The sequence below is a fragment of the Triturus cristatus genome, chromosome 6, assembly GCF_964204655.1.
Source record: "Triturus cristatus chromosome 6, aTriCri1.1, whole genome shotgun sequence".
Classification (NCBI taxonomy): Eukaryota; Metazoa; Chordata; class Amphibia; order Caudata; family Salamandridae; genus Triturus; species Triturus cristatus.
This window is the reverse complement of record NC_140589.1, coordinates 1,887,462,892-1,887,488,778: the sequence shown is the minus strand read 5'-3', so window position 1 is coordinate 1,887,488,778 and position 25,887 is coordinate 1,887,462,892. Positions and strand designations below refer to the sequence as shown.

Here is a 25,887-nt window from a genome sequence, read left to right as displayed (position 1 = left end):
ACACTGCCCAAACGCCACTGCCCTGCCCTAAACCCTGAAACACAACCCCATCAAGACCCCCTACACTGTCCAAACACCACTGCACTGCCCTAAACCCTGAAACACCACTCCCTGCACGACCCCCTACACTGCCCGAACACCAATGTACTACACCCTGAAACACCACCCCCTGCAAGACCCCCTACACTGCCCGAACACCAATGCAAAAACCCAGAAACACCACCGCCTGCAAGACCCCCTACACTGCCCAAAAACCACTGCACCACTGCCCTAATCCCTGAAACACCACCCCCAGCAAGACCCCCTACACTGCCCGAACACCACTGAACTGCCATAAACCCTGAAACACCACCCCCAGCAAGACCCCCTACACTGCCCGAACACCACAGCACTGCCCTTACCCTGAAACACCACCCCCAGCAAGACCCCATACACTGCCCGAACACCACTGCTCTCTCCTAAACCCTGAAACACCACCCCCAGCAAGACCCCCTACACTGTTCCAACACCACTACACTGCCCTAAACCCTGAAACACAACCCCCAGCACGACCCCCTACACTGCCCGAACACCACTGCACTGCCCTAAACCCTGAAACACCAGCATCTGCATGACCGCCTACACACCCCGAACACCACTGCGCTGCCCTAAACCCTGAAACATCACCCCCCAGCATGACCCACTACACTGTCCGAACTCCACTGCACTGCCCTAAACCCTGAAACACCAGCCCCAGCATGACCCCCTACACTGCAGGAACACAACTGCATTGCCCTAAACCCTGATACACCAGCCCCAGCACGACCCCCTACACTGCCTGAACCCAACTGCACTGCCCTAAACCCTGAAACACCAGCCCCAGCACGACCCCCTGCACAGCCCGAACACCACTGCATTGCTCTAAATCCTGAAACACCCGCCCCAGCACGACCCCCTACACTGCCCGAGCACCACTGCACTGCCATAAACCCTGAAACACCAGCCTCTGCATGAACCCCACCACTGTCCGAACACCACTGCACAGCCCTAAACCCTGAAACACCACCCTCAGCAAGACCCCCTACACTGCCCGAACACCACTGCACTGCCCTAAACCCTGAAACACCAGCCCCAGCATGACCCCCTACACTGCCCGAACACCACTGCACTGCATAAACCCTGAAACACCACCCCTGTATTACCCCCTACACTGCCCGAACACCACTGCATTGCCCTAAATCCTGAAACACCAGCCCCAGCATGACCCCCTACACTGCCCGAACACCACTTCTCTGCCCTAAACCCGGAAACAACACCCCAGGCAACATCCCCTACACTGCTCGAAGACACCTGCACTGCCCTAAACCCTGAAACACCACCCCCAGCATGACCCCCTTCACTTCCTGAACACCACTGCACTGCCCTAAACCCTGAAACTCCAGCCCCAGCACGACCCACTACACTGCCCGAACACCAGTGCACTGCCCTAAACCCTGAAACACTAGCCCCAGCACGACCCCCATACGCTGCCTGAACACCAAGGCCCTGCCATAAATCCTGAAACACCAGCCCCAGCACGACCCCCTACACTGCCCGAACACCATAGCACTGCCCAAAACACTGAAACACCAGCCACTGCACAACCCCCTACACTGCCCAAACGCCACTGCCCTGCCCTAAACCCTGAAACACAACCCCATCAAGACCCCCTACACTGTCCAAACACCACTGCACTGCCCTAAACCCTGAAACACCACTCCCTGCACGACCCCCTACACTGCCCGAACACCAATGTACTACACCTCAAACACCACCCCCTGCAAGACCCCCTACACTGCCCGAACACCAATGCAAAAACCCAGAAACACCACCGCCTGCAAGACCCCCTACACTGCCCAAAAACCACTGCACCACTGCCCTAATCCCTGAAACACCACCCCCAGCAAGACCCCCTACACTGCCCGAACACCACTGAACTGCCATAAACCCTGAAACACCACCCCCAGCATGACCCCCTACACTGCCCGAACACCACAGCACTGCCCTTACCCTGAAACACCACCCCCAGCAAGACCCCATACACTGCCCGAACACCACTGCTCTCTCCTAAACCCTGAAACACCACCCCCAGCAAGACCCCCTACACTTCCCGAACACCACTGCACTGCCCTAAGCCCTGAAACACCGCCCCAGCACGACCCCCTACACTGCCCGAACACCACTGCAGTGCCCTAAACCCTGAACCACGACCCCCAGCATGACCCCCTACACTGCCCGAACACCACAACACTGCTTACACTCTGAAACACCACACCTGTATGACCCCGTACACTGCCCGATCACCAAAGCACTAGGCTAAACCCTGAAACACCACCCCCAGCAAGACCCCCTACACTGCCCGAACACCACTGAGCTGCCCTAAACCCTGAAACACCACCCACATCAAGACCCCCTACACTGCCCGAACAACACTGCAATGCCCTAAACCGTGAAACACCACCCCCTGCACGACCCTCTACACTGCCCGAACAGCAATGTACTAAACCCTGAAACACCACCCCCTGCAAGACCCCCTACACTGCCTGAACACCAATGCAAAAACCCAGAAACACCACCTCCAGCATGACCCCCTACACTGCCCGAACACCACTGCTCTGCCCTAAACCCTGAAACACCCCCCCAGCACGACCCCCTATACTGCCCAAACACCACTGCACTGCACTAAACCCAGAAACACCACCCCAGCAAGTCCCCCTACACTGCCCGACCTCCACGGCACTACCCTAAACCCTGACACAGCATACCCTGCACAACCCCCTACACTGCCCGAACATCACTGCACTGCATAAACCCTGAAACACCACCCATGTATGACCCCCTACACTGTCCGAACACCACTACACTGCCCTAAACCCTGAAACACAACCCCCAGCACGACCCCCTACACTGCCCGAACACCACTGCACTGCCCTAAACCCTGAAACACCAGTCTCTGCATGACCGCCTACACACCCCGAACACCACTGCACTGCCCTAAACCCTGAAACATCACCCCCCAGCATGACCCCCTACACTGTCTGAAATCCACTGCACTGCCCTAAACCCTGAAACACCAGCCCCAGCATGACCCCCTACACTGCAGGAACACAACTGCACTGCCCTGAACCCTGATACACCAGCCCCAGCACGACCCCCTACACTGCCTGAACACAACTGCACTGCCCTAAACACTGAAATACCAGCCCCAGCACGACCCCCTGCACAGCCCGAACACCACTGCATTGCTCTAAATCCTGAAACACCCGCCCCAGCACGACCCCCTACACTGCCCGAGCACCACTGCACTGCCATAAACCCTGAAACACCAGCCTCTGCATGAACCCCTACACTACCCGAACACCACTGCACTGCATAAACCCTGAAACACCACCACTGTATGACCCGCTACACTGCCCGAACACCACTGCACTGCCCTAAACCTTGAAACACTACCCATCAGCATGACTCCCTACACTGCCCGAACACCACTGCACTGCATAAACCCTGAAACACCACCCCTGTATGACCCCCTACACTGCCCGAACACAACTGCATTGCCCTAAATCCTGAAACACCAGCCCCAGCACGACCCCCTTCACTGCCCGAACACCACTGCACTGCCCCAAACCCTGAAACACTACCCCCAGCACGACCCCCTACACTGCCTGAACACCACTGCATTGCCCTAAATCCTGAAACACCAGCCCCAGCATGACCCCCTTCAATGCCCGAACACCACTGCACTGCCCTAAACCCTGAAACACTACCCCCAGCACGACCCCCTACACTGCCCGAACACCACTGCACTGCATAAACCCCGAAACACCACCCCTGTATGACCCCCTACACTGCCCGAACACCACTGCACTGCCCCACACCCTGAAACACCACCCTCAGGAAGACCCCCTACACTGTCCGAACACCACTGCACAGCCGTAAACCATGAAACAGCACCCCCAGCAAGACCCCCTTCACAGCCCGAACACCACTGCACTGACCTAAACCCTGAATCACCACACACAGCAAATCCCCCTACACTGCCCGAACACCACTGCACTGCCCTAAACCCTGAAACTCCATCCCAGCAAGACCTCCTACACTGCCCGAACACCACTGCACTACCCTAAACCCTGAAACACCACCCCAAGCTAGACCCCCTACACTGCCTTAACACCACTGCCCTAAACCCTGAAACACCACCCCCTGCAAGACCCCATACACTGTCTGAACACCACTGCCTAAACCCTGAAACACCACCCCCTGCAAGACCCCCTATACTGCCCGAACACCACTGCACCACTACCCTAAACCCTGAAACACCACCCCAGCAAGACCCCCTACAGTGCACGAACACCACTGCACTGCCCTAAACCCTGAAACACCACCCACAGCAAGACCCCCTACACTGCCCAAACACCACTGCTCTGCCCTAAACCCTGAAACACCACCCCCCAGCAAGACCCCCTACACTGCTCAAACACCACTGCACTACTGTTGGACCCGGCCTCGTAGAATGTCCCTCCGTGCCCCCGCACCACCGAAACCTGGTACCTGCAGCCCAAGCACACGGCCCAGCCGACCCTTCCCACCAGGACACCCGCACCAACCCCGGACATCCCCGTCCATGGCCTCTCTCCTTTCGGCCACCCCGGGCCCGCGTGCCCACTCCATGCAACAGGATGGCCGCCCGGCCCCAGCGCGACCCGGGCCTCGAGGCGCCACTCCGGCTGGAGGACATCACGCTTCCAGGGGATGAGAGAGGGAGGAGCAGTTTCTATCGCACCTCTGAACTCCCCTGGGACGATGGGTTTCGATCGGCCCTCCGGCCTCCCTGCGGGCTGGCTCCGTGCCTGTTGGGTGTCTGGGACTCCTCCCGACCCGGCCCTGAAAGGATCAAAAGACAATAGCAGGAAACCCCGACAAGCGGCCCCCAGGTGACAAGACCCCTGCCTGCACAGACTCCGGACATCAAAGAGGGGTCGACCTATAACAAGGGGTGCTCTGAGACTGTCCGGTAGATTCAATGCTGGAACAACGAGAGCCTGCCGACGTGTGCATGGCTCCTGGAACTGAACCAACCTAAGCCTGCTGAGTGACTCGCGGCTTCCTGAAGATCGTAAGACCTCCGAACTTGTGCCTGGGCCTGCTGAGTGACTCGCGGCTCCTTGAAGATCGTAAGACCTCCGAACTTGTGCCGAAGCCTGCTGAGTGACTCGCGGCTCCTTGAAGATCGTAAAACCTCCAAACCTGTGCCTGAGCCTGCTGAGTGACTCGCGGCTCCTTGAAGATCGTAAGACCTCCGAACCTGTACCTGAGCCCGCTGAGTGACTCGCGGTTCCCCCAGACTCTCACGGTCCCGCCGGACCCCGACTCCGACCACGTATCCCCCAGCTCGAGGATTGTGAGCTGTGCGCCGGATACGTCCCTGCTTTGAACCGTTACCAGAGACTGTCCCGCTACCCCCTACCTTTCCGAGACTCTTGAGCCCGTGCTCACCTTGTACATATTTGCAGTGATACCTAGTTGATAAAGCTTGTTTTCTGAGAATACCCAGTGTGGTCACTCTGTGTCGTGTGGTGCCAGAAGTACGATCCTAGTTGCGAGATTCCTCCCCCTGGGGAATCTCCCGCCAGTGCCCGGCTACGATACTACACGGGTGGGACTCAGGGTAGTCAGGACCCCCTTCCGGGCTCCTCTGAGGTCGCCGTCTAACATTGGTGGCAAGCGACGGGATTCGGGCCCATCACCTAGAGATCGTACAGTGAACAACGGACGCACGACCAACAAAGATGGCAGAAGGAAGCGCCATGAGCTCCGCAGAAACCAACGCCAACAGAGTGTTCCAGGTGGAGCATCTAGAAGAATACACACACAAAGAGCTAAAGCAATTTTGCAAAGAACTTAAAATCGCTACTACTGGCCTCAACACTAAGGAAGACTTACAGAAAGCACTGAAAACTTGGGTGGAGACCGGGGCCTCCCGCCCGGAAGGCACGGGGGAGCGCCCCGACGAAGCCGAACCCCCCCCATGTGAAAGCAGCGGCAATCAGGTGCGAGGCATCGTACCAGACGGGGGCCTATCCCCGGAAGAACTCGCGGACAGAGAGAGAAGCCGCAGTCATGAACTCGAGTTAGCCAAACTCAAAATCGAGGGCGAATTGAAGTTAGCGGAGAAAAAGCTAGCGGTAGAGCAAATGCGCGTTCAAGGCGAACTGGAAGAAAAAAAGCTCCAACGGGAGCACGAAGGAAGGAAGCTCCAACTGGAGCACGAACGCAGCTTAAAGGAACTCGAGCTCAAGGCCCGAAACGAAGACGGGAGGCCCTCGGGAAACCGAGAGACGGCCCCCCCAGCGGAACAGAAGGTCCACATCCCCAAGGATGTGGTCAAGGAATATTATAAAAACGATGACATTCAGCAATGGTTTCGGGCCTACGAGGTCGCCATGACCTCCCATCGGATCCCACAGAAGGACTGGGGGGCGGGGTTGTGGGGGCGGTTTCTGAGCGAAGGAAGGGACACCCTGCTCGACCTACCCCTCTCCCTGCAGACCTCCTACAGCCACATGAAAGAGGCTCTCCTCACAAGATACGGCCTCACCCCAGAAATGTACCGCCAACGGTTCCGGGACTGCAGGAAGATCCCGGGCACCACCTGGGTGGAGTATGTAAACTTTTTTAGTCGGGCCTTCGATGGGTGGGTCAAGGGCAGCAAAGTCACCACCCTTGCCGAACTCACTGATCTCATGTTATGGGAACATCTGGCTGCGAACTGCTTCGTAGAGCTACGTCAACATCTGCTGGATAGCAAGCTCACAGATCCCGGAAGCTGGCTGTGGAGGCCGACCGCTGGACCAACACCCGGGTCTCCCGGGGCATGGTAGGAGAGTACCCCCGACCCAAACAGGGACCACCCCGCCAGAGAGGGGGAGGGAACCAGGGAGGGCCGAGAGAGTCCCAGCCTAGCCCCCCGAAGACACCACCTCCACCTTTCCAGGCGCCCCCCCCACCAGTGACCGGGCCCCCAGGGAGACGGGGACACCGGGTGACCGTCATATGCTTCCGTTGCCAGAAACCCGGGCACTACGCCAATGACCCAGAGTGTCCCATGGCCACCCAAGTCCCCCCTGCCAGACAGATAGCCAACATAGCCCTGGGGGAGGAGGTTGAGGAAGCCGAGGAGTGGGAACCCGCAGCGATGGCCCTAGTATCCCTGGGAGATAGGGAAATGATCCCTGGTAGCCTCCTACCCTCCAACACACAGAAATATGGGCAGCTCGTCAAGATCAATGGCCACCAGGTAGAGGCCCTGTGGGACACCGGGGCCAGTATCACCGGTGTCCTCAGGCACCTAGTCCCCGAGGAGCAGATCCTCCCCAATGTCTTTTGCCCCGTAATATCCGCAGACAATAGGGAAAGCATGTGTCAGGTAGCCCTGGTGCCATTTGAGTGGGGAGGGGTGATAGGTAAACTCAAGGTGGCCGTAAGAACCTCCCAGCCGGTCGACTGCCTCCTAGGAAACGACCTGGAGAGTTCTCCCTGGAAGCACGTAGAGCGCAAGGCCCACCTAGGAATGATGGGACTCCCCGAGTGGGTGTGTGCCACCACCCGATCTATGACAGCCCGACTCACTCCCCGGAGAGAAGTCGAGAGCACCCCGGTCGAAGAAACCAGTACCGTCCCCGCCGTGGGTCCTCCCGTTCCCCCATCAGAAGGGTCCGTCGCCAGCGACGAACCCGCACCATCCGACCCCGCCCCGGTCCCCGAGTTGGGGGATCTACCCGAGTTGGCCCATTGGCGCCACGAGGGCGGGCCCACCCGGGAAGAATTTTGCCGGGAGCAAGCCACTTGTCCTTCCCTGGTCGGGCTGCGGCGCCAGGCCGAGGGCCAAGCCGCGGGTGACCAGACCGGAACGCACCGAATCTATTGGGAGAATAACATCCTGTATAGTGGGCAGAAGTCGGTGGAGCTGGGATCCGGACGGGTACTGGTGGTACCCCTCCGCTTCCGAGATTTCCTCCTGGGCTTAGCCCACGACGTCCCCCTCGCCGGCCACCTGGGTCAGGACAAGACCTACAGCCGTCTCGTGACCCATTTTTATTGGCCTAAGATGAAAGCAGCGGTAGAGGCACACTGCAAGTCCTGCCCCACGTGCCAGGCCAGTGGGAAGAGTGGGGGGAAGCGCAAGGCTCCCCTCCAACCCTTCCCGGTCGTCAGTACCCCCTTCGAACGAGTCGGAATCGACATCGTGGGGCCACTGGACCCCCCCACTTCCCAAGGTCACCGTTTCATCTTGGTCCTAGTAGACCACGCCACCCGCTATCCGGAGGCTATTCCCCTACGCACCATTACGGCCCCCGTGGTGGGCCGGGCCCTGATGGGGATCTTTTCCAGGGTGGGTTTCCCCCGCGAGGTCGTGAGCGATCACGGCACTAATTTTATATCAAGGTATATGACGTCCCTGTGGCAACAATGTGGGGTGTCCTATAAGTTCACCACCCCGTACCATCCCCAAGGGAACGGCCTAGTAGAGAGGTTTAATAGGACTTTGAAAGGGATGATCGCTGGCCTGGAAGAGCCCCTCCGGCGTAAGTGGGACGTCCTGCTCCCCTGCCTCTTGTTCGCTTACCGGGAGGTCCCCCAGAAGTCCTTAGGGTTCAGCCCGTTTGAATTACTCTATGGACACCCCGTCCGAGGTCCCCTCAGTTTGGTTAAGGAAGGGTGGGAGGCAGCACCCCAGACCACCCCCCGAGATGTGTTCCAATATGTCCTGGCCCTCCGGAACCAGACCAGGAGGTTCCGAGAACTGGCCGAGGCCAACCTGGAGGCGAGTCAAGAACAAATGAAGCGCTGGTACGACCAGAATGCTACTCTGGTCGAGTTCCAGCCGGGCCAGCAGGTGTGGGTCATGGCCCCCGTGAAGCCTGGCGCCCTCCAGGACCGATGGACTGGGCCCTACAAGGTGGTTGAGAGGAAGAGTCAAGTCACCTACTTGGTGGACGTCCAGTCGCCTCGGGATCCCCTCCGGGTCCTGCACGTGAACCGCCTCAAGCCTCACTTCGTGCGGACAGAACTGAGCCTCCTGCTGGCCACCGATGACGGGGCCGAAGATGAGTAGGATCCCCTCCCGGACCTCCTGTGTGTCAAGGAGCAGGATGGCTCCGTGGAGGGAGTGAACCTCTCCCCAGCCCTCACTGCCCAGCAACAAGCGGACTGCCGCCAGCTCCTAAGACAATTTTCTGACCTCTTCTCCCTGACCCCCCGGGTCACCAACTGGTGTGTTCACGATGTGGACACCGGGGACAGCCCGCCGGTGAGACACCGAGCCTACCGGGTTCCTGACCGGGTCCGGTCCTGCATTCAAGCTGAAGTCTCGAAGATGTTGACCCTGGGGGTGATCGAGCCCTCTGACAGTCCCTGGGCCAGCCCCGTGGTCCTGGTTCCGAAGGCAGCGGCCCCCGGTGTCGCCCCCGAGCTCCGGTTCTGCGTGGATTACCGGGGGCTCAATGACATTACCCGAGCCGATGCCCACCCCATTCCACGAGCCGACGAACTCATTGACCGACTAGGGGCCGCCCGGTTCCTCAGCACTTTCGACCTCACCTGCGGATACTGGCAGATTGCGCTCACCGAAGGGGCCAAGGAGCGGTCTGCTTTCTCCACCCCCGATGGGCACTACCGCTTCCGCGTGATGCCCTTCGGGATGAAAAATGCCCCGGCCACTTTCCAGAGACTGGTGAATAGGGTCCTGGCCGGGCTAGAACAGTTCAGCGCGGCCTACCTGGACGACATCGCTGTCTTCAGTTCAGAGTGGAGTGAGCACCTCCAGCACCTCCGGAGAGTGCTAACCGCCCTGCGCCAGGCAGGCCTCACAGTAAAAGCCAGCAAGTGCCAGATCGGGCAAGGATCCGTAGTCTACCTGGGGCACCAAGTCGGGAGTGGCCAGGTCGCCCCTCTACAGCCAAAGATCGACGCCATCCTGGCATGGGAACCACCCATCACCCAAACGGAGGTCCGAGCCTTTCTGGGACTCACGGGCTACTACCGCCGATTCATTCGGGGGTATGGCAGCCTTGTCGGCCCTCTCACAGAACTCACGTCTAAAAAACAGCCAAAGAAGGTGCAGTGGACGGCTGCCTGCCAGGAAGCTTTCGATGCTCTAAAAAAGGCCATGTGCACTGCCCCCGTCCTCCAGGCTCCCGACTACACCAAGGAGTATGACGAGCATGGCATTGGGGCCGTCCTGTCCCAAGTGAATGATCAAGGCCTAGACCAGCCCGTCGCCTTCCTCAGTCGGCGGCTGCTGCCCCGAGAACAGAGGTGGAGCACCATAGAGCGCGAAGCCTTTGCCGTGGTCTGGGCACTCAAAAAACTACGACCCTACCTGTTCGGCACTCATTTCAGAGTCCAAACTGACCATCGGCCCTTGCGATGGCTCATGCAGATGCGAGGAGAAAACCCCAAGCTACTGCGGTGGTCAATCTCCCTCCAGGGAATGGACTTCACCGTAGAACACCGCCCTGGTACGGACCACGCCAACGCTGACGGCCTCTCCCGGTTCTTCCGCTTCAGCGAAGAGAACCCCCCAAGGTGATGGGCAGTTCTCTCCGGCTTTCAGCGTGTTGGACCCGGCCTCGTAGAATGGCCCTCCGTGCCCCCGCACCACCGAAACCTGGTACCTGCAGCCCAAGCACACGGCCCAGCCGACCCTTCCCACCAGGACACCCGCACCAACCCCGGACATCCCCGTCCATGGCCTCTCTCCTTTCAGCCACCTCGGGCCCGCGTGCCCACTCCATGCAACAAGATGGCCGCCCGGCCCCAGCGCGACCCGGGCCTCGAGGCGCCACTCCGGCTGGAGGACATCACGCTTCCAGGGGATGAGAGAGGGAGGAGCAGTTTCTATCGCACCTCTGAACTCCCCTGGGACGATGGGTTTCGATCGGCCCTCCGGCCTCCTTGCGGGCTGGCTCCGTGCCTGCTGGGTGTCTGGGACTCCTCCCGACCCGGCCCTGAAAGGATCAAAAGACAATAGCAGGAAACCCCGACAAGCGGCCCCCAGGTGACAAGACCCCTGCCTGCACAGACTCCGGACATCAAAGAGGGGTCGACTTATAACAAGGGGTGCTCTGAGACTGTCCGGTAGATTCGACGCTGGAACAACGAGAGCCTGCCGACGTGTGCGTGGCTCCTGGAACTGAACCAACCTAAGCCTGCTGAGTGACTCGCGGCTTCCTGAAGATCGTAAGACCTCCGAACTTGTGCCTGGGCCTGCTGAGTGACTCGCGGCTCCTTGAAGATCGTAAGACCTCCGAACTTGTGCCGAAGCCTGCTGAGTGACTCGCGGCTCCTTGAAGATCGTAAAACCTCCGAACCTGTGCCTGAGCCTGCTGAGTGACTCGCGGCTCCTTGAAGATCGTAAGACCTCCGAACCTGTACCTGAGCCCGCTGAGTGACTCGCGGCTCCCCCAGACTCTCACGGTCCCGCCGGACCCCGACTCCGACCACGTATCCCCCAGCTCGAGGATTGTGAGCTGTGCGCCGGATACGTCCCTGCTTTGAACTGTTACCAGAGACTGTCCTGCTACCCCCTACCTTTCCGAGACTCTTGAGCCCGTGCTCACCTTGTACATATTTGCAGTGATACCTAGTTGATAAAGCTTGTTTTCTGAGAATACCCAGTGTGGTCACTCTGTGTCGTGTGGTGCCAGAAGTACGATCCTAGTTGCGAGATTCCTCCCCCTGGGGAATCTCCCGCCAGTGCCCGGCTACGATACTACACGGGTGGGACTCAGGGTAGTCAGGACCCCCTTCCGGGCTCCTCTGAGGTCGCCGTCTAACAACTACCCTAAACCCTGAAACACCACCCACTGCACGACCGCCTACACTACCCGAACACCACTGCACTGCTATAAACCTTGAAACAACACCCCCAGCATGACCCCTTACACTGCCCGAACACCACTGCACTGCCTTAAACCCTCAAACACCACCGCCAGCAAGACCCCCTACACTGCCAAAACACCACTGCTCTGCCCTAAACCCGGAAACACCACCCCAAGCAACATCCCCTACACTGCTCGAACACACCTGCACTGCCCTAAACCCTGAAACACCACCCCCAGCACGACCCCCTTCGCTTCCTGAACACCACTGCACTGCTCTAAACCCTGAAACACCAGCCCCAGCACGACCCACTACACTGCCCGAACACCAGTGCACTGCCCTAAACCCTGAAACACTAGCCCCAGCACGACCCCCATACACTGCCTGAACACCAAGGCCCTGCCATAAATCCTGAAACACCAGCCCCAGCACGACCCCCTACACTGCCCGAACACCATAGCACAGCCCAAAACACTGAAACACCAGCCACTGCACAACCCCCTACACTGCCCAAACGCCACTGCCCTGCCCTAAACCCTGAAACACAACCCCATCAAGACCCCCTACACTGTCCGAACACCACTGCACTGCCCTAAACCCTGAAACACCACTCCCTGCATGACCCCCTATACTGCCCGAACACCAATGTACTACACCCTGAAACACCACCCCCTGCAAGACCCCCTACACTGCCCGAACACCAATGCAAAAACCCAGAAACACCACCGCCTGCAAGACCCCCTACACTGCCCAAAAACCACTGCACCACTGTCCTAATCCCTGAAACACCACCCCCAGCAAGACCCCCTACACTGCCCGAACACCACTGAACTGCCATAAACCTTGAAACATCACCCCCAGCAAGACCCCCTACACTGCCCGAACACCACTGCACTGCCCTAAACCCTGAAACACCAGCCCCAGCACGAGCCCCTACACTGCCCGAACACCACTGCACTGCCCTAAACCCTGAAACACCAGCCTCTGCATGACCGCCTACACAGCCCGAACACCACTGCACTGCCCAAAACCCTGAAACACCACCCCCAGCAAGACCCCTTACACTGCCTGAACACCACTGCCCTGCCCTGCCCTAAACTCTGAAACACCACCACTAGCAAGACCCCCTACACTGACCGAACGCCACCGCACTGTAATAAACCCTGAAACACTAGCCTCTGCACGACCGCCTACACAGCCCGAACACCACTCCACTGCCTTAAACCCTAAAACACCACCTCCCAGCACGACCCACTACAGTGCCCGAACACCACTGCACTGCCTCAACCCTGAAACACCACCCCTGTATGACCCCCTACACTACCCGAACACACCTGCACTACCCTAAACACTGAAACACCACCCCTACATGATCCCATACACTGCACAAACACCACTGCACTACCATAAACACTGAAACAACACCTTCAGCACGACCCCTTACACGGCCCAAACACCACTGCACTGCCTTACATCCTGAAACACCACCCCCAGCAAGACCCCCTACACTGCCTGAACACCCCTGTACTGCCCTAAACACTGAAACACCACCCCCAGCAAGACCACCTACACTGCCCGAACACCACTGCTCTGCCCTAAACCCGGAAACACCACCCCCAGCACTACCGCCAACACTGCCCGAACACCACTGCACTGCCTAAACTCTGAAACACCACCCCCTGCAAGACCCCTACACTGCCCGAACACTACTGTACCACTGCCGTAAACCATGAAACAGCACCCCCAGCAAGACCCCCTTCACAGCCCGAACACCACTGCACTGACCTAAACCCTGAATCACCACACACAGCAAATCCCCCTACACTGCCCGAACACCACTGCACTGCCCTAAACCCTGAAACTCCATCCCAGCAAGACCTCCTACACTGCCCGAACACCACTGCACTACCCTAAACCCTGAAACACCACCCCAAGCTAGACCCCCTACACTGCCTTAACACCACTGCCCTAAACCCTGAAACACCACCCCCTGCAAGACCCCATACACTGTCTGAACACCACTGCCTAAACCCTGAAACACCACCCCCTGCAAGACCCCCTACACTGCCCGAACACCACTGCACCACTACCCTAAACCCTGAAACACCACCCCAGCAAGACCCCCTACAGTGCACGAACACCACTGCACTGCCCTAAACCCTGAAACACCACCCACAGCAAGACCCCCTACACTGCCCAAACACCACTGCTCTGCCCTAAACCCTGAAACACCACCCCCCAGCAAGACCCCCTACACTGCCCGAACACCAATGCACTACCCTAAACCCTGAAACACCACCCACTGCACGACCGCCTACACTACCCGAACACCACTGCACTGCTATAAACCTTGAAACAACACCCCCAGCATGACCCCTTACACTGCCCGAACACCACTGCACTGCCTTAAACCCTCAAACACCACCGCCAGCAAGACCCCCTACACTGCCAAAACACAACTGCTCTGCCCTAAACCCGGAAACACCACCCCAAGCAACATCCCCTACACTGCTCGAACACACCTGCACTGCCCTAAACCCTGAAACACCACCCCCAGCACGACCCCCTTCGCTTCCTGAACACCACTGCACTGCTCTAAACCCTGAAACACCAGCCCCAGCACGACCCACTACACTGCCCGAACACCAGTGCACTGCCCTAAACCCTGAAACACTAGCCCCAGCACGACCCCCATACACTGCTTGAACACCAAGGCCCTGCCATAAATCCTGAAACACCAGCCCCAGCACGACCCCCTACACTGCCCGAACACCATAGCACAGCCCAAAACACTGAAACACCAGCCACTGCACAACCCCCTACACAGCCCAAACGCCACTGCCCTGCCCTAAACCCTGAAACACAACCCCATCAAGACCCCCTACACTGTCCGAACACCACTGCACTGCCCTAAACCCTGAAACACCACTCCCTGCATGACCCCCTACACTGCCCGAACACCAATGTACTACACCCTGAAACACCACCCCCTGCAAGACCCCCTACACTGCCCGAACACCAATGCAAAAACCCAGAAACACCCCCGCCTGCAAGACCCCCTACACTGCCCAAAAACCACTGCACCACTGCCCTAATCCCTGAAACACCACCCCCAGCAAGACCCCATTGTTGGACAGGCCACACGAAGGGCTGGCTCCCTCCCCGCATGACAGGGCCCCAGCCCCGGCCCACCAGGCGTGACCCACGAGAATCACCCGCACCCCGTCTCCCGACGGAATTCCTGCCCTCGGACCTCCATGTATCACGGACCCAAGCCACCACCGGCTCCCCCGGCCGGGTCAAGCCGCCATCTTGGGCCCTGCGCCACGAGGCCGCGTGGCCTCCACCCGACCCTAACCCTGGGCCTGGCCGGCCCCGACATCCCGGCACCACCATCCACCCAGGAGGTGAGCGGACCACTTGGCAGGTCAATGGGAGAACGAAGCGCCAAGGACTCTCCCCCGCCAGGTGCCGATCGCCTCCAGCTCCCCCAGGCACTGGCTCCACCCCCTGCTGGGTGTCTGGACACCTTCATCCCGGACCCTCCGACCTCCAAGTGCGAGGGTCCGGACATCAAAGGGCGCCTGCCCTATAACTGGAGCAGCTCCGGAGCAGGAAGGCAGTTGTATCCTGGAGTCGAGAGACACCGAGAGAACTCAGCCTTGACGGACTACTGGCGCTGCCGTAGCCCTATCTTGCGAACTATCGTCCTGCCTGCTGGCGCTGCCGCGGCCTTCTGCAACATCCATCCTCGTCGGGACCTGCTGGCGCTGCCGCGGCCCGTTGTAACGACCACCTTCACCGGGACCTGCTGGCGCTGCCGCGGACCGTACCTCGACCATCTTCACCGGGACCTGCTGGCGCTGCCTCGGACGTGTATCGACCATCTCCACCGGGACCTGCTGGCGCTGCCGCGGCCCGTACCAGCTAAACCACCAAGCTCGAGGATTGTGAGCTAATCACCATACCATCCCAACTACCAGACTGGTAACCAGACTGTCCCGCTACCCCTTTTCCTATCTTGAGAGACTTGAATCGAGGGGACCCCTGAGTCCAGACCTCCTTGTACCATTTCATCGTACCTTAAGAAGTGCATATAAAGAACGCTAAATCTTCTCCTTGTGTGGTATCTGTCTGTGGGGGGGAAGTTATTTGTCTGTACGATCGCTGGAGACGGCTCTCCCCGGAGACCTCTCCCCCTGTCCTCGGCCGACCCTCCTGGTCCGTCTAACATTGGTGGCCAGCGGCGCGATCCGAATCAACGCGTAATCGTACAGAGAGAAGCTCACCCCACGACAAAACCACGATGTCAGCCAAAGATAGCGGTTCCACTGAAAAGTTCCAAATGGATAAGTTGGAAGAATATAGCCACCGCGAACCTAAACAATTCTGCATGGAACTAGGCATTGCTACCACCGGCCTGAGTACCAAAGACGATTTGAAGCGCGCCCTTGAGTCGTGGGCAGAAACTGGGATCGCCGGATCCTCCGACCAACACAGTGTCGCACCAGAGGGGAACGCCACGGCTCCCGAGGAGCAGGGAACGGGCCTCTCGCAGGAGGAGATCCAGGAAAGAGAAAGAACCAGATTACACGAATTGGAAATGGCACGACTCAAGATGGACGGTGAACTCAAGTTAGCCGAGCAGAAAATAAATCTAGAGCATCTGCGGCTCCGAGAAGAGCGAGAAGAAAAGCAAAGACAGAGAGAGCTTGAGGAAAAAAGAATAACACTCGAACACGAGCGCAAACTGGCGGAAATAGAACTTCGGAAACAGAATAAAGAACCGGGGATGCCTGAGCGACCGCACACCCCGGGGGCAACCGAGAAAAAAGTCCACATCCCCAAGGATGTTGTCCGAGAGTATGTTCGAGAAGACGACATACAACAGTGGTTCAAAGCCTACGAGATCGCCATGACCTCCCACCGGATCGACCGGAGTGATTGGGGAGCCGGACTATGGGGGAGGTTCGTCAACGAAGGCCGCGATGCCCTGTTGCAGCTCCCAGATCACCAAATGTCGTCCTACGACCACATGAAGGCTGCCCTCCTCACCCGCTACGGCCTCACACCCGAGATGTACCGCCAGAGGTTCAGAGATTGCAACCGGATCCCGGGTACAACTTGGGTGGAGTACGTCAACTATTTCAGCCGAGCCTTCGAGGGTTGGATCAAGGGGAGCCATGTAACGACCTACGAACAACTCTTTAACCTTATGGTATGGGAACACCTGTCGAACAACTGTTTCGTCGAGCTCAGGCAGCACCTCCTCGACAGTAAACTGACTGACCCCCGGCAGCTCGCCGCTGAGGCTGACCGATGGGAAAGCACCCGAGTGGGCCGGAGAGGACCACACGAGCAAAACCGAAGCAACCAAGGCCAGCACCGTCCTCGGGGAGGAGGAGGAGGCCAGGGGCGAGGGAGAGACAGCCCCCCGGCAACACCCGTGGCCAGCACCCCGCCCCCGGCCGGCCGGGGCAACCCCCCGATGCGTCCTGGGTTCCGAGCCAACGTCACGTGCCACCGATGCCAGCGAGTCGGCCACTACGCCAATGACCCGAGCTGCCCGCAGAACCAAACGCCCAAGCCCCGCCAGGTGGCTGCCGCCGCCCTGGGGGAAGAACGACTATCAGAGGAACAGGAAGAGTATGAGCTGGCCCAGCAAGAGTGGGAACCGGCCGCCATGGTTCTAGCGTGCCTAGGGGGAAAAGACATGGTCCCGCGGGCTCCCCTACCCGCCAACACCAGGAAATACGGTCAGCGGGTGACCATTAATGGGCATCGGGCCGAGGCATTACGTGACACAGGCGCCAGTGTGACGGCCGTCCGCTGTCACCTGGTGAAGCCCGAGCAGATCCTGCCGAACATTCTCTGCCCCGTCCGCTCAGCCGACAATTCCGAAAGTCTGTGTCAAATGGCCTGCGTCCCCTTCGAATGGGGAGGGGTCTCCGGCCTGTTGAAAGTGACGGTCCGGGATGATGCCCCCGTGGACTGCCTCCTGGGGAATGACCTTGAGAGTTCCCCGTGGGCCACCGTCGAGAGAAGGGAGCACCTGGGGATGCTGGGCCTCCCGGACTGGGCCTGCGTAACCACCCGGTCCATGGCCGCCCGTGCCCTCCCCCGATCAGAAGAACCAGAATGGCCAGCACCTCCGCCCCCGGTGGCCCCAGTAGAAGACAACGACGAGGCCAACCCCCCGGAACCAACGACCGAAGGGGACACGCAACCCCAGGACTTACCCGGCCTGGCTCAATGGCGTCAAGAAGGGGGGCCCACCCAAGAACAGTTCCGCCAGGAGCAAAAGACCTGCCCCTCCCTCGAGGGACTCCGCCAACAAGCCAGCGCCCAGAGCGCAGGGGACTCCACCGGAACTCACTGGGTCTACTGGGATAACGACCTGCTATACAGCGAACAAAGAATCGCGGAGCTAGGGGCCGGTCGAGTACTAGTGGTACCTCTCCGCTTCAGAGACTTTCTGCTCAACCTGGCCCACGATGTACCCCTGGCTGGACACCTGGGCCAGGACAAAACTTACAGTCGCCTAGTAACCCACTTTTTCTGGCCGAAGATGAGGAACGACGTCCTGAACCACTGCCGGTCCTGCCCCACGTGCCAAGCCAGCGGGAAGAGTGGCCGTAAGCTGAAAGCCCCTCTGCAACCCTTCCCAGTGGTCACTACCCCGTTCGAGAGGGTAGGAATAGACATTGTGGGGCCCCTGGACCCCCGCACGGCGCAAGGACACAGGTTCATCCTGGTACTGGTGGACCAAGCCACCCGCTACCCCGAGGCGGTGCCCCTACGAACTGTAACAGCTCCGGTGGTTGGCCGGGCCCTAATGGGGATCTTCTCCCGGGTGGGCTTCCCCCGAGAAGTCGTCAGCGACCGAGGAACGAACTTCATCTCCAAATACATGAAGTCCCTCTGGCAACAGTGCGGGGTCACCTACAGATTCACGACCCCCTATCACCCCCAAGGGAACGGACTAGTGGAGCGATTCAACCGCACTCTCAAGGGGATGATTGGGGGATTGGAAGAGCCGCTCCGTCGCCAGTGGGATGTACTACTCCCGTGCCTCCTCTTCGCCTACCGGGAAGTTCCCCAGAAATCCCTCGGTTTTAGCCCTTTCGAACTCCTGTACGGGCACCCTGTGCGAGGGCCCCTCAGCCTAGTCAAAGAAGGTTGGGAGATGGCCCCCCTAAAGACCCCTCCAGACGTCTTCAAGTACCTCCTGGCCCTACGCAATCAGACCCGGCGCTTCAGGGAGATGGCCAAGGCGAACCTCGAGGCCAGCCAGGAAGACATGAAGAGGTGGTATGATCACAATGCCTCCTCCGTCGAGTTCGAACCTGGTCAACAAGTGTGGGTGATGTCCCCCACCGAACCATGTGCCTTGCAAGATAAGTGGACGGGGCCCTTCAAAGTGGTCGAGCGCAAAAGCCCCGTCACTTACCTCATCGACATGGGGACCCCCCGGAACCCCCTCCGGGTCCTCCACACCAACAGACTCAAACCACACTTTGTGCGCTCAGAACTTAGCCTCCTGATGGCTACGGACAGTGGGGCAGAGGAGGACTCCGAACCCCTCCCGGATCTCCTGAAGACTCAGGAGAACGACGGTCCCGTGGACGGGGTCCGGCTCTCCGATGCCCTCACCCCAGAGCAACGCCAGGGCTGCCGGGACCTCCTGCTGCGGTTCGCTACACGGTTCTCCCTCACACCCCGGGCTCAGGAACGATCCGCCTTCTCTACCCCCGATGGCCACTACCACTTCAAGGTCATGCCCTTCGGCATGAAGAACGCCCCCGCCACGTTTCAACGTCTTGTGAACCAGGTCTTGGCGGGGCTCGAAGAGTTCAGCGCGGCCTACCTGGACGATATCGCTGTATACAGCCGCCACTGGTCCGACCACCTCCTCCACCTCCAAGAGGTCCTACAGGCCCTCCAGCGGGCCGGCCTCACGATTAAGGCCGGCAAATACCAAATTGGTCAAGGGTCCGTGACCTACCTTGGGCACCAGGTGGGAAGCGGGCTGGTGGCCCCGCTGCAACTTAAAATTGCTGCCATCCAGTCCTGACAGCCCCCCGTCACCCAGACCGAGGTCCGAGCCTTCTTGGGGCTCACCGGCTACTACCGGTGGTTCGTGAGGGACTACGGCAGCATTGTGGGGCCCCTCACGGGTCTCACGTCCAAAAACCAACCGAAGCGGATTAACTGGACCCCCGATTGTCAAGCGGCCTTCGAAAAGCTGAAGGCCGCCCTGTGCACCGCCCCTGTGCTCCAGGCCCCCGATTACAGTCGGGAATTCGTGGTACAGACAGACGCCTCCGACCACGGCATCGGGGCGGTTCTTTCCCAAGTGAACCCCGAAGGTCATGACCAGCCGGTGGCCTTCATCAGCCGACGTCTCCTGGCCCGAGAACGGCGCTGGAGCACAATTGAGAGGGAGGCCTTCGCAGTGGTGTGGGCCCTCAAAAAGCTCCGGCCCTATCTCTTCGGTACCCACTTCCGGGTACAAACCGACCATCGACCCCTGCAGTGGCTGATGCAGATGCGGGGGGAGAACCCAAAACTATTGCGCTGGTCCATCTCCCTGCAGGGAATGGACTTCACCGTGGAGCACCGACCGGGCCAAGACCACGCCAACGCGGATGGCCTGTCACGCTTTTTCCGCCTCGACGAGGAGGGTCCCCAAGAAGATGGGTGACTCTCCCCGCCTTCAGCTGGGGGGGACGCATGTTGGACAGGCCACACGAAGGGCTGGCTCCCTCCCCGCATGACAGGGCCCCAGCCCCGACCCACCAGGCGTGACCCACGAGAATCACCCGCACCCCGTCTCCCGACGGAATTCCTGCCCTCGGACCTCCATGTATCACGGACCCAAGCCACCACCGGCTCCCCCGGCCGGGTCAAGCCGCCATCTTGGGCCCTGCGCCACGAGGCCGCGTGGCCTCCACCCGACCCTAACCCTGGGCCTGGCCGGCCCCGACATCCCGGCACCACCATCCACCCAGGAGGTGAGCGGACCACTTGGCAGGTCAATGGGAGAACGAAGCACCAAGGACTCTCCCCCGCCAGGTGCCGATCGCCTCCAGCTCCCCCAGGCACTGGCTCCACCCCCTGCTGGGTGTCTGGACACCTTCATCCCGGACCCTCCGACCTCCAAGTGCGAGGGTCCGGACATCAAAGGGCGCCTGCCCTATAACTGGAGCAGCTCCGGAGCAGGAAGGCAGTTGTATCCTGGAGTCGAGAGACACCGAGAGAACTCAGCCTTGACGGACTACTGGCGCTGCCGTAGCCCTATCTTGCGAACTATCGTCCTGCCTGCTGGCGCTGCCGCGGCCTTCTGCAACATCCATCCTCGTCGGGACCTGCTGGCGCTGCCACGGCCCGTTGTAACGACCACCTTCACCGGGACCTGCTGGCGCTGCCGCGGACCGTACCTCGACCATCTTCACCGGGACCTGCTGGCGCTGCCGCGGACCGTGTATCGACCATCTCCACCGGGACCTGCTGGTGCTGCCGCGGCCCGTACCAGCTAAACCACCAAGCTCGAGGATTGTGAGCTAATCACCATACCATCCCAACTACCAGACTGGTAACCAGACTGTCCCGCTACCCCTTTTCCTATCTTGAGAGACTTGAATCGAGGGGACCCCTGAGTCCAGACCTCCTTGTACCATTTCATCGTACCTTAAGAAGTGCATATAAAGAACGCTAAATCTTCTCCTTGTGTGGTATCTGTCTGTGGGGGGGGAAGTTATTTGTCTGTACGATCGCTGGAGATGGCTCTCCCCGGAGACCTCTCCCCCTGTCCTCGGCCGACCCTCCCGGTCCGTCTAACACCCATACACTGCCCGAACACCACTGCTCTGTCCTAAACCCTGAAACACCACCCCCAGCAAGACCCCCTACACTTCCCGAACACCACTGCACTGCCCTAAGCCCTGAAACACCGCCCCAGCACGACCCCCTACACTGCCCGAACACCATTGCAGTGCCCTAAACCCTGAACCATGACCCCCAGCATGACCCCCTACACTGCCCGAACACCACAACACTGCCTACACTCTGAAACACCACACCTGTGTGACCCCCTATACTGCCCGAACACCAAAGCACTAGGCTAAACCCTGAAACACCACCCCCAGCAAGACCCCCTACACTGCCCGAACACCACTGAGCTGCCCTAAACCCTGAAACACCACCCACATCAAGACCCCCTACACTGCCCGAACAACACTGCAATGCCCTAAACCGTGAAACACCACCCCCTGCACGACCCTCTACACTGCCCGAACAGCAATGTACTAAACCCTGAAACACCACCCCCTGCAAGACCCCCTACACTGCCTGAACACCAATGCAAAAACCCAGAAACACCACCTCCAGCATGACCCCCTACACTGCCCGAACACCACTGCTCTGCCCTAAACCCTGAAACACCACCCCCCAGCACGACCCCCTATACTGCCCAAACACCACTGCACTGCCCTAAACCCAGAAACACCACCCCAGCAAGACCCCCTACACTGCCCGACCACCACGGCACTACCCTAAACCCTGACACAGCATACCCTGCACAACCCCCTACACTGCCCGAATATCACTGCACTGCATAACCCTGAAACACCACCCATGTATGACCCCCTACACTGTCCGAACACCCCTACACTGCCCTAAACCCTGAAACACAACCCCCAGCACGACCCCCTACACTGCCCGAACACCACTGCACTGCCCTAAACCCTGAAACACCAGCCTCTGCATGACCGCCTACACACCCCGAACACCACTGCACTGCCCTAAAACTTTAAAAATCACCCCCCAGCATGACCCCCTACACTGTCCGAACTCCACTGCACTGCCCTAAATCCTGAAACACCAGCCCCAGCATGACCCCCTACACTGCAGGAACACAACTGCACTGCCCTAAACCCTGATACACCAGCCCCAGCACGACCCCCTACACTGCCTGAACACAACTGCACTGCCCTAAACCCTGAAACACCAGCCCCAGCATGACCCCCTGCACAGCCCGAACACCACTTCATTGTTTTAAATCATGAAACACCCGCCCCAGCACGACCCCGTACACTGCCCGAGCACCACTGCACTGCCATAAACCCTGAAACACCAGCCTCTGCATGAACCCCTACACTGCCTGAACACCACTGCACTGCATACACCCTGAAACACCACCACTGTATGACCTGCTACACTGCCCGAACACCACTGCATTGCCCTAAATCCTGAAACACCAGCCCCAGCACGACCCCCTTCACTGCCCGAACACCACTGCACTGCCCTAAACCCTGAAACACTACCCCCCAGCAAGACCCCCTACACTGCCCGAACACCACTGCACAGCATAAACCCCGAAACACCACCCCTGTATGACCCCTTACACTGCCCGAACACCACTGCACTGCCCCACACCCTGAAACACCACCCTCAGGAAGACCCCCTACACTGTCCGAACACCACTGCACAGCCCTAAACCCTAAAACACCACCCTCAGCAAGACCCCCTACACTGCCCGAACACCACTGCACTGCCCTAAACCCTGAAACACCAGCCCCAGCACGACCCCCTACACTGCCCAAACACCACTGCACTGCCCTAAACCCTGAAACACCAGCCTCTGCACGACCGCCTACACAGCCCGAACACCACTGCACTGCCCTAAACCCTGAAACATCACCCCCCAGCATGACCCCCTACACTGTCCGAACTCCACTGCACTGCCCTAAACCCTGAAACACCAGCCCCAGCATGACCCCCTACACTGCAGGAACACAACTGCACTGCCCTAAACCCTGATACACCAGCCCCAGCACGACCCCCTACACTGCCTGAACACAACTGCACTGCCCTAAACCCTGAAACACCAGCCCCAGCACGGCCCCCTGCACAGCCCGAACACCACTGCATTGCTCTAAATCCTGAAACACCCGACCCAGCACGACCCCGTACACTGCCCGAGCACCACTGCACTGCCATAAACCCTGAAACACCAGCCTCTGCATGAACCCCTACACTGCCCGAACACCACTGCACTGCCCTAAACCCTGAAACACCACCACTGTATGACCTGCTACACTGCCCGAACACCACTGCACTGCCCTAAACCTTGAAACACTACCCCCCAGCATGACCCCCTACACTGCCCGAACACCACTGCACTGCATAAACCCTGAAACACCACCCCTGTATGACCCCCTACACTGCCCGAACACCACTGCATTGCCCTAAATCCTGAAACACCAGCCCCAGCACGACCCCCTTCACTGCCCGAAAACCACTGCACTGCCCTAAACCCTGAAACACTACCCCCAGCACGACCCCCTACACTGCCCGAACACCACTGCATTGCCCTAAATCCTGAAACACCAGCCCCAGCACGACCCCCTTCACTGCCCGAACACCACTGCACTGCCCTAAACCATGAAACACTACCTCCCAGCATGACCCCCTACACTGCCCGAACACCACTGCACTGCATAAACCCTGAAACACCACCCCTGTATGACCCCCTACACTGCCCGAACACCACTGCACTGCCCCACACCCTGAAACACCACCCTCAGGAAGACCCCCTACACTGTCCGAACACCACTGCACAGCCCTAAACCCTGAAACACCACCCTCAGCAAGACCCCCTACACTGCCCGAACACTACTGCACTGCCCTAAACCCTGAAACACCAGCCCCAGCACGACCCCCTACACTGCCCGAACACCACTGCACTGCCCAAAACCCTGAAACACCAGCCTCTGCACGACCGCCTACACAGCCCAAACACCACTGCACTGCCCAAAAACCTGAAACACCACCCCCAGCAAGACCCCTTACACTGCCTGAACACCACTGCCCTGCCCTGCCCTAAACTCTGAAACACCCCCACCAGCAAGACCCCCTACACTGACCGAACACCACCGCACTGTAATAAACCCTGAAACACTAGCCTCTGCACGACCACCCACACAGCCCGAACACCACTCCACTGCCTTAAACCCTAAAACACCACCTCCCAGCACGACCCACTACAGTGCCCGAACACCACTGCACTGCCTCAACCCTGAAACACCATCCCTTTATGACCCCCTACACTACCCGAACACCACTGCACTACCCTAAACACTGAAACACCACCCCTACATGATCCCATACACTGCACAAACACCACTTGTTAGACGGACCGGGAGGGTCGGCCGAGGACAAGGGGAGAGGTCTCCGGGGAGAGCCGTCTCCAGCGATCGTACAGATAAATAACTTCCCCCCCACAGACAGACACCACACAGGGAGAAGATTTAGCGTTCTTTATAGGCAATTTCTTAAGGTACGATGAAATGGTACAAGGAGGTCTGGACTCAGGGGTCCCCTCGATTTGAGTCTCTCAAGTTGGGAAAAAGGGGGTAGCGGGACAGTCTGGTTACCAGTCTGGTAGTTGAGATGGTATGGTGGATAGCTCACAATCCTCGAGCTCGGTGTTCTAGCTTGGACGGGCCGCGGCAGCGCCAGCAGGTCCCGGTGAAGATGGTCGATACTCGGTCCGCGGCAGCGCCAGCAGGTCCCGGTGAAGATGGTCGATACACGGTCCGCGGCAGCGCCAGCAGGTCCCGGTGAAGATGGTCGTTACAACGGTCCGCGGCAGCGCCAGCAGGTCCCGACGAGGATGGATGTTGCAGAAGGCCGCGGCAGCGCCAGCAGGCAGGACGATAGTCACAAGGCAGGGCTACGGCAGCGCCAGTAGTCCGTCAAGGCTGAGTTCTCTCGGTGTCTCTCGACTCCAGGATACAACTGCCTTCCTGCTCTGGAGCTGCCCTAGTTATAGGTCTGGCGCCCTTTGATGTCCGGACCCTCGCACTTGGAGGTCGGAGGGTCCGGGATGAAGGTGTCCAGACACCCAGCAGGGGGGTGGAGCCAGCGCCTGGGGGAGCTGGAGGCGATCGGCACCTGGCGGGGGAGAGCCCTTGACGCTTCGTT

General features: G+C 59.4%; 1 protein-coding gene across 1 annotated transcript in view; it reads right to left on the bottom strand.

Moving 5' to 3' along the window:
* Nucleotides 1-25,887, bottom strand: part of LOC146822305 (protein LEG1 homolog) — a 282,602-nt gene that overhangs the window by 230,791 nt on the left and 25,924 nt on the right. The gene's annotated exons all lie outside the window — the stretch shown is intronic.